Consider the following 10092-nt stretch of genomic DNA (forward strand, 5'->3'; position numbering starts at 1 on the left):
AAAATCCATATGCAGAGATGAGCATTAAAGAGATAAAAGTTTCAGTAGCTCAAATTAACAAAAAGTACTGCAATTAAAGCGACATTTAGTGTATTTTTAGGCCAGTTTACAGTCAGCCAGCATCCCGGTTGTTAGGTGTTTGCACAAAAATGGCACCATGTCAGCCAACCAATCAGCGAGAAGCTAAAAATAATGGTTCTCCTGTCTTTTCTTCTATATGGTCTCTAGGTCCAGGCAACCTGCAACCTCCCCTTTTCTTGCCATTCGCTCCCCAGTTTCCAAAGCGAGTGCCCGGATAATCCTTCGAGGACCTAGGGAGGACCTTCATTTGCATATTGATGCTGAACGACCCACCAATGTCACCATCCAGCACTATGACAACTGCTTAAGTGTGAAACTCACCTACGGCAGGCACACCACCCTCTCTCGTCGCTGTGATGTGGGTGTCGCTCACATTGGCCTAGGCCAATATGAGTGACTTCCCCATGGAGCCATACCCTAGGCCCTAGGGTATGGCTCCCTGGGGAAGTCACTCAACGACGGCCACCGACAAGCCCTGCAAACTCCTTAAAACTTCCATGGCTGAACCATTATCCCATCATACCTTTAACTGCCACATTTTTGCCTGGTTTAACCAATCACGTCCCAAGCTATTTCGCACCTCCGACACCCCCTGATCCCGAGCTATTTTGGAAAAAAAAAATTTTTGGCTAAAACTTCTGCTTTTGTTGAGAAACAAAGGAAAATCACCAAGAAAGGGCTTACTGTGGTCCATAAGTGGTCGGAACAGGTGAGGTCCCCTGTGCCAGGTATCGTATTCTATCACTGACGTGTGAGTCGCTCACGTTTTCTATAGTAGGTAAATTTGGGAGAAACCACAAACAGCACCTCTACAGTTATTGAATTTGGACTAATAAACAATAAGAATAGCAATATAATGGTTTTCAATGACATATATATGAAAAATAAGCATTGTACCTTTGCGCGAGCATAGCGAGTTGGATGAGAGTGGTAACACACTATGTGCTAAGTTTCTTGTTTCAGTCAACATATCATTTTTTCTACTTGTATACTACTGTTTCAATGCCATTTTACCATTTTGTACTGTTTGTAAATGTTTTCAGCTGTTTTCATTCATTACGATGACATGTAACAACTATAGTGCACATCTGCTTACCCAGCGCACTCACTATGACCCATATCTCAACATACCATATTGTTTTATCATTTTCATAATATTATTTTCTTTACATAAAACCTTTCCTCTACCACTGTAAAGCTTTTCAATTATTTACATTCATTACGAGGGCATTTAGCGAAATGCTAGCGCATATTCATGTAGCTAGCACAATCTCTATGACTGGTTTCAACTTCTACTTTATTTTATCACTCCCAATATACTTTCCCACTTACATTACACCCTTTTATGCCCTATACTGCACTGTACATATTTACTGGCATTATTTATTCAAATAAGCATCAGAATATCGCACCAAAATACCCTCGCAGTGAATGTTTCGACTAAGATAATACTCACACACATACTAATTTTTCACATATATTACACCCGTTTCCACTTGAAGACTCCTATTGACGTATTTACGGGCCTTATTTATTCCACTGAGCGTCAGGAAATTGCATCTATAAACACTTGCTAGGAATATTTTGACTTAGAATAAATTCCAGCTCTTACAAAACTTACAACTTATATTACACCCGTTTGCATTTTCCATAAAAATATTTACATAGTTACGGGCCATATTTATTCCACTGAGCTTCTGAATATCGCATCAAAATACCCTCGCTAAGTATGTTTCCACTTAGATCATATTTATACACTTACTAATTTTCCACTTATATTACACCCGTTTCCACTTTATACAACAATTTACAGATCTACGGGCCTTATAATTACACTGAGCGTCTGTTTGTCGCTTTTATTTCTGAGTATCAGCATCCTATCGCATTCACACCATATCAAAAGTGCATCAGGGTATGATACTCGCTGAATCATGGGTGAATACAGAGACCCACGTCACACTCCACGCACTCATAGCGGGTGTCTTTCCTCTGAGTGGTGGGTCTCACCTGGGAATTGCTACACACGTGACTCCTGCATTGGGGCCTAGGTCTATTTGGCTGGGGAGGGATAGGAGTGGGGAAATGGTGGACAGATATTCTCAGGGGAGTTTGGGCAACAGGGGCAGTGCGGGTGCGATGTTGGGGCCTTTCAACAGCATAGCGGGAAAAAATCTCTCTTGTTAGCTCCCTCACAAACCCTTCAAAGGTTTCCCGAACTCCTGTTGTCATGGCGTACAGGTGGTGGCAATTCAGAGCAGTTATATCTAGCAAGTGAAAGAAAAGCTTCTTATACCACTTCATTGTGGTCCTGGCACACTCGACCGTGGATATCATGGAGTCTGACTGGTCCACCAGGTGCATGTTACACACTCAGGTTTCCATATGTGGCACCTGTTCTCGCTCCGGTAATCCACGGAATCAGTACGGTGCATCAAGGGGCGGTGAACCATGGACAAGAGGCTGACTTCTCTATTATGGTTCCACACAGTTGTGAGTATGTTGTTTGCCTGGAAGAAGACAACCTCATTTCTGTCAAGTTTTCGCCCCACCTTGACCATGTGACGCCAGTTCACCTTGACGGTACCAGATTCCCGTGTCATGCCTGTGTAGATAACGAGCGAGAAGAGGGCTAGTGTACCAATTGTCTAGGTATAGGACGTGACCTCGATGAAGGTAGTCTTCTATCATTGTCTTTACCATTGCTCCCGACAGTCCAATACTCCGATCTTCTATTATGTCTGTCTGTGCTCCGGCGTACAAAACTATGTCTTGAACATAACCAGTCCTACAGTCACACATAACAAAGATCTTGAACCCAAAACGGTGCCTTTTGCTGGGTATGTACTCCCGAAATGAAATATTGCCTCTCCACAACATGAGACTCTCGTCTATGACGAGGTCTCTATAGGGATAATATGACAAACGAAATGTTTGCCTCAGGTGATCAAAGACCAACCTAATTCGCCTCATCTTATCTGTGTCATTTGCATTTGCAGGATCATCAGCATCGTAAAAGTGGAGGTGACTTAGAATTTGTTAGAAGCGATTACGGCTCATGACTTGGCCAAATCTTGGTGTCAGCATAACAGGGTCCCTTGTCCAGTATGCCAGAATTCTGTTCTTTCGTATAATACCCATCAAAAGGACCAGGGCAAAAAATAAAAGCATTTCTGAAAGGGAGACTGGGTAATCATATATGATAGAATGCCTGCTCCTTGTGCCCAATCTTTCACTCTCATGGTGCTGGCTGCTAGCAAAACAGTTTGTTTGGTCAACTATCTGCTCCACAAAACCCTCACTGAAAAAAAGGTGGAAAAAATCCAGCCTGATTGAATTAAGGTGAATTCCGGGAGCAATGCAACCAGCTCAGTGAAGGGGTGAATGATGGGAGAAAAATCACTCCCATCCTCCCAATTCCACGAAACAAATCCCTCGTCCCCATCGTCCCCATTGTTGCCTTCGTCTGGGTGGGGAGGAGATGCTGGTGGGGGAGGTTGGGGAGGAGGAGTGCTGAGGGCTTCCCCACTCGCACTCCTCTTCCCTCGGTCTTTACCTTTTCCCTTTCCCTTACCCTTACGGCCTTGTGGAACATTAGGGGGCTGTGCAGATGAAGTCTGGGCATATTGGGGAGCATAAGACGTGCTGGGGAGTGGTTCCTCCCCACCTTCCCCCTGCATGACAACACCACGTGATTCATCACGCACCCTCAGTCGCCCGCGTGTTAGGGAATATTGGGGAGCATAAGACGTGCTGGGGAGTGGTTCCTCCCCACCTTCCCCCTGCATCACAACCCCACGTGATTCAGGACGCACCCTCACTCGCCCACGTGATACACCCCGCCGCCTCACACCACCACGGAAGAGCGATGACTCACTCCTGCCACTCTCACTTTCAATACTCCTCCCTGCACTTTCCTTTTCACTCCCCACTCTCTCCACAGCACTTCCTACCTCCCCAAACAAAAGACTAGGCCCATACCTGCTCATACGTCGTGGTGTGTGCTCGGGATCATGATGAGTGATAACTTCTAGGCCGTACCACATGGCAGCACATCCCATGGCTCCGTCCTCGTCCTCGTCCTCAATATCAGGCTCAACATCACGTTGGGGCTGGCTACAGGATGTTGCACATTGTTTTGTGCCTGCTGTCCCTCTCTAGCACCACGATAAGTCCCGTACTGCTGCTTCCTGGGGGACGGGACCTCCTCATCACTGCTGGTGGTTTCCTCCTCCTCTGGCTGGACATAATCATTGTCAACAACCTCATCGTCCATTGGGGAATCGCTGTCACCTGTAAAGGTGTCCAGGGCGACTTGGATTTTCTCCTCGGAGAGACCTCTATGCGCCATGTATGAGCAGGACCATTGCTAATAGGTGAGTGACCGAGCCGCGGGTGAGCGTGGGTCGCACGGGGTCATTGAGTGTCCCCACCTGGTGGCAGGAAGGTGAAGATTGAGCGACGATACATACTGAAAATCAAGTGCAAAATTTGAAAATTGTGCAAATTATGCACCTTCCAATTGCTCGACGTACCAATACGTCATCGGGACTGGCAGATGCTAAATGTTGCAACGTATCCATACGTCGATGGGACGCCTTGGGTTAAACACCTTTTCTGACTGTTTTATGCTATGTGTACCTAAATCATTACAAATCTTTGTGTACTGGGATACATTCTCACCCTCTATCTTAACAGTTTTTCCTTATATTGCCCAGGCTCGTGGATGATGTCCGTGTGTGTGTGTGTGTGTGTGTGTGTGTGTGTGTGTGTAATTTTTTTTTTTTTCACAGGATCGGTCAGGATAACTTGATCGTCGTGATCGTCAGCTTTTACCCTCCCAGAAGGGAGCTGAGTGCTCATATAGTTCTATCTAAGGGCAAGGCTGTGACCTTCACACACACGCACACACCCGTCCCCTTGCTCAAGGGGGATAGTAACCACCCACTTCGTCAGTGAAACTTTTCATAACCTGAGCGAGGCGCGAACTCCCGTCCACCAGTTGGCAAGCGGGAACGTTAACATTGCACCAGCAAGTGGTGTGTGTGTGTGTGTGTGTGTGTGTGTGTGTGTGTGTGTGTGTGATTACATGTAAATATCAAATTATCTATCTATCCATCCATCTATCTATCTCTGTCTATCTATATCTAATTATCTATCTATCTATCTATCCATCCATCTACCTATCTCCATCTATGTATCTACCTCTGTCTATCAATCTATCTATATCTATTTATCTCGATCAATATATCTCTCTATCTGTCTATCTATCTATACTTATATCTATATCTAGCTATCTAGGTATCTATATATACATAAATATAAATATATATTAATATATATATATATATATATATAAATATATATATATATATATATATATATATATATATATATATATATATATATATATATATATATATATATATATATATATATATATATATATATATATATATATATATATATATATATATATATATATATATATATATATATATATATATTACATATAGATATATATATATATATATATATATATATATATATATATATATATATATATATAGATATATATATATAGTCTATCTATCTATCTATAGCCCGACGCCCTAATCCCGCAAAGGGTGGCCGCAGACAAAATGCCTCCAAGTCACTCTGTCACCCACCATTTGACTACCCTCCCCCCAACTCACCCCCCTCCCTCATATACCTCTCAACTCCATCCCTCCACCTCATCCTCGGTCTACCCCTCCCTCTCCCTCCCTCCACCTCACCTACATACACCCTCTTAGTCAGTCTTTCATTCTCCATTCTCTCCACATATCCAAACCACCTCAGTGTATTTCTCCTAATCTTTTCAACCACATCCACATCCACCCCACAACGTTCCTTCACTTTTTCATTCGTCAACCTGTCCCTCCACGTCACTCCACATGCTCCTCTCAAGTAACTCATTTCCACTGCTCTCACTCTTGACTTGTTCCCCTCTTGCAAGGTCCACGCCTCGCTTCCATACGTCAGGGAAGGGATCACAATACCATCATGCAGTGACTTCTTAACTTCCATACTCACCTCCCTATTTCTCATCACTGCTTTCAGTGTACCAACAACCTTTCTTGCCTGCTGTACCCTTTCACTCACTTCATCCCCCAAAGTTCCATCCTTACTCATCACACTACCCAAGTACTTGAATGCACTCACATTCTCCATATCCTCACCATCCAACCTCACTGCACACTCTGTGACTTCATTCCTCTCAAACACCATAACTTTACTTTTGTTTACATTAACTTTCAGCTTTCTCCTCCTACACACTGTCCCAAATTCATTCACCAAACCTTGAAGCTCCCATTCATCTTCACTCAACAATACTGTATCATCAGCAAACAGCAACACCGGAAGCTTCCAAATCTCATCCTCACTCATTAGGGCCACCCCCACATCCACTGCCGTACCTTGCACCTCCTTTACAACCCCATCCATATATATATTAAACAGCCATGGAGACATCACACACCCCTGTTTCAGTCCCACATTGAGATCAAAGAACTCACTCAGCTCACCATCCACTCGCACCATAGCCCTAGCTCCCTTGTACATACTCTTCACAGCACTCAACAATTTTCCCTCCACTCCATATATTCTTAATACCTTCCACATACCTTGCCTATCTATTCTGTCATAAGCTTTCTCCAAGTCCATGAAGGCAGCATACACTTTCCTTCCCTTCTCTAGATACTTCTCCACTAAACATCTTAGAACAAATATCTGATCTACACACCCTTTTCCCTTCCTAAATCCCCCTTGTTCTTCTCCAACTAGCTCCTCTGTCATATGCCTAACCCTATCAATGAGTATTCTACCATATATTTTACCAGTCACACTAAGAAGGCAAATACCCCTATGGTTACCACATACTTCTCTCTCCCCTTTTCCTTTGTACAGAGGAACAATTATACCTGATTTCCAGTCCTCTGGAACCCTTCCCTCTTCCCAAGCCAATCTACACAACTTCCATATCCACTCCACAACAATCTCACCCCCATACCTAAGCATTTCACCACACACTCCATCAATTCCTGGGGCCTTTCCCAGCTTAATCTTCTTCATCGCTTCCACTACTTCCGACCTACTGATCTCTTCCTCCCTCCTATCATCTCTTCTTCTGCCAGCCATTCCCCAACCACTTATACTCACACTGCTCTCACTCTCTACATTCAACAAATCCTCAAAGTGCTCCTTCCATCTCCTTAATTTCTCTCTTTTCTCCACCAACAATGTATTATTCCTATCTTTCACTCCCCTACTATTTCCCCTTTCACACTGCCTTACTTTCTTTACCTCCTTCCAAAACAATTTCTTACTCTCCCTCCATTTCACACTCAGATTCCTCCCAAACTCTTCATCCACTTTCTTCTTACTCTCCTTCACCAGTCTCTTAACCTCCCTTCTCCTACTCACATATACCTCTCTCTTCTCTCTCTCATCTTCTCCCCTACCTCTACTCGCCAACCATTCACCATATGCCTTCTTCTTTTGTTCCACAGCTCGTTTCACCTCATCATTCCACCATGCTGTCCCTTGCACACCCTTGCATCTCCTCCTCACTCCACAAACCGCCTCACACACTGCGCTTATCTCTTCCGTGAATATCTTACATACGTCTTCCACCCCTTCCATCTGCTCTAGCTCATATATATAGTACATTATATATATATATATATATATATATATATATATATAGAGAGAGAGAGAGAGAGAGAGAGAGAGAGAGAGAGAGAGAGAGAGATGATTAGGTGTAATGGAGGGAGCGGAATGAAGTGCTTGTTGGAGATATGGAAGAAGGCATGGATGAGTGAAACTGTGCCAGCAGAGTGGAAAAAGGCTGTGACTGTACCCCTGTACAAAATTAAAGGTGAGCGAAGTGAGTGCAAGAATTATCGTGGCATAAGTTAATTGTGTTTGGGAAGGTATAAGGAAGAATTATCATAGAGTAATTAAGAAAGATATAAGAAGTCCTGGTGAGTGATGAACAGGGTGGCTGTAGGAGTGGCAGAGGATGTGTGGATCAAACATTTGTAGTGAGACAGATACTGGAGAAGGCTTGTGAGACAGACAATAAGGTGTTTGTGGTATTCATGACTCAGGAAAAAGCATACGACAAAGTAGACAGAGAAGGATTGTGGAAAGTGTTGCATATGTACGGTGTAGATGGTAAGCTACTAGATGTCGTCAAGAGTTTTTATGATACTAGTGAGGCATATGTATAGGGTAAATGGGCATCTAAGTGAATGATTCACGATTGGTGTGGGCGTGCAACAAGGTTGTGTGATGTCTCCATGCTTTTTAAAATATATACTGTATATTATGTACATATATATATATATATATATATATATATATATATATATATATATATATATATATATATATATATATATATATATATATATATATATATATATATATATATATATATATATATATATATATATATATATATATATATATATATATATATATATATATATATATATATATATATATATATATATATATATATGTATATCCACTGGGGGTAGGTTTTTTTTTTTCAAGAATACTCCCAAAGTATCCCTGCTTGTCGTAAAAGGCGACTAAAAGGGTTGGCGGAAGGATGGTGACCCTCCCCGGAACACAAGTAACTAAAAAAACAAACAATAAGCCTCGGACAAGGACTGACCAAAAGATTACAACCAAGGACCGGACAAAGGACATGGTAATCGGAACATGGAATGTAAGGGGAGCGAATGATGAGGTGAAAGAGAGAGAGATTGTCCAGGTGCTTGAGGGTGCGAAAGTTGATGTATGCAGAATAACTGAAACTAAATGGAGAGGTGAGAGTGTAAAAGAATGGGAGTATGGATGGGGTATATGTGCAGGAGTAGGTGAGAATGAGAGGGCAAAAATATGTTTAGTTGTGAGTAAAAGATGGAAGAAGAGCATAAGAGAGTATGGATCAGTTGGGTCAAGGATTGTGTGGGTAAGATTGAAAGTTGGAATACAAATGTGGGCGACTGTGTGTGTGTATGCGCCAACGCAAGATCGTGCAAGCAGAATGAGAGAAGATTTCTGAACAAATGTGGAAGTGTGCATGGAAAAGTTTGGAAGCAATGAGAGAGTGTTTTTGATCGGTGATATGAATGGTAAAGTAGGGAATGTGAAGGTGGTTGGAATAGCTGGTGAGTGGGGTGTGCCTGCTGAGATAGTTGAGAATGGCAGTGCGTTAGTGGACATTTGTGCTGGGAGGGGGTTGGTGATAGCCAATACCCTCTTCAGGCACAAAATGGTACACAGGTATACATGGCGAGTGATGAGAAGGGTGAGTGGTGAACTGAATGAAAGGAAGGCAATGATTGGTTATGTGTGTGTAGATGAAAGGATGCGAAAATGTGTAATGGATGCAAGAGCTTGTAGAGGTTGGGGGAGTGGACTTTCTGACCACTACTTGGTGGTGGCCAGAATCAAGATCCAATTAAGATGAAGAAATAGAAGAATGGAAAGACGGGAAGGAGTATTTGTAAGGAGAGTGGAAAGGTTACAAGGGGATGAGAAAAAGGCAGAGTATAAGAGAGAAGTGGAGGAACGATTGGGCAAATAGGAATTGGAGCAGATGGGGGATGTGGAAGGTGTGTGCAGGATATTCACAGAAGAAATATGTGCAGCATGTGATGTGGTTTGTGGGATGAAGAGAAGACGGAGGGGTGTGCAAGGAACAGCGTGGTGGAATGAAGAGGTGAGATAGGCTGTGGCACAAAAGAAGAAAGCATACAATGAATGGATGAGAAATAGGGGCGAGGAAGAAGTTGAGAGGCGGAAGAGAGAGTTATATGTAGAAAGAAAGAGAGAAGTGAAAAGATTAGTATGAGAGACTAAGAAGAGAGCGGATGAGGAATTAGGAAGGAACTTGAGTGTAAAGTGGAGGGACTGTAAGAAAATATTCTGGAAAGAGGTGAAAAGAGTAAGACAGGG

Source organism: Coenobita brevimanus, chromosome 68, assembly GCF_032717465.1.
Source record: "Coenobita brevimanus isolate Jiangsu-jjx chromosome 68, ASM3271746v2, whole genome shotgun sequence".
Classification (NCBI taxonomy): domain Eukaryota; kingdom Metazoa; phylum Arthropoda; class Malacostraca; order Decapoda; family Coenobitidae; genus Coenobita; species Coenobita brevimanus.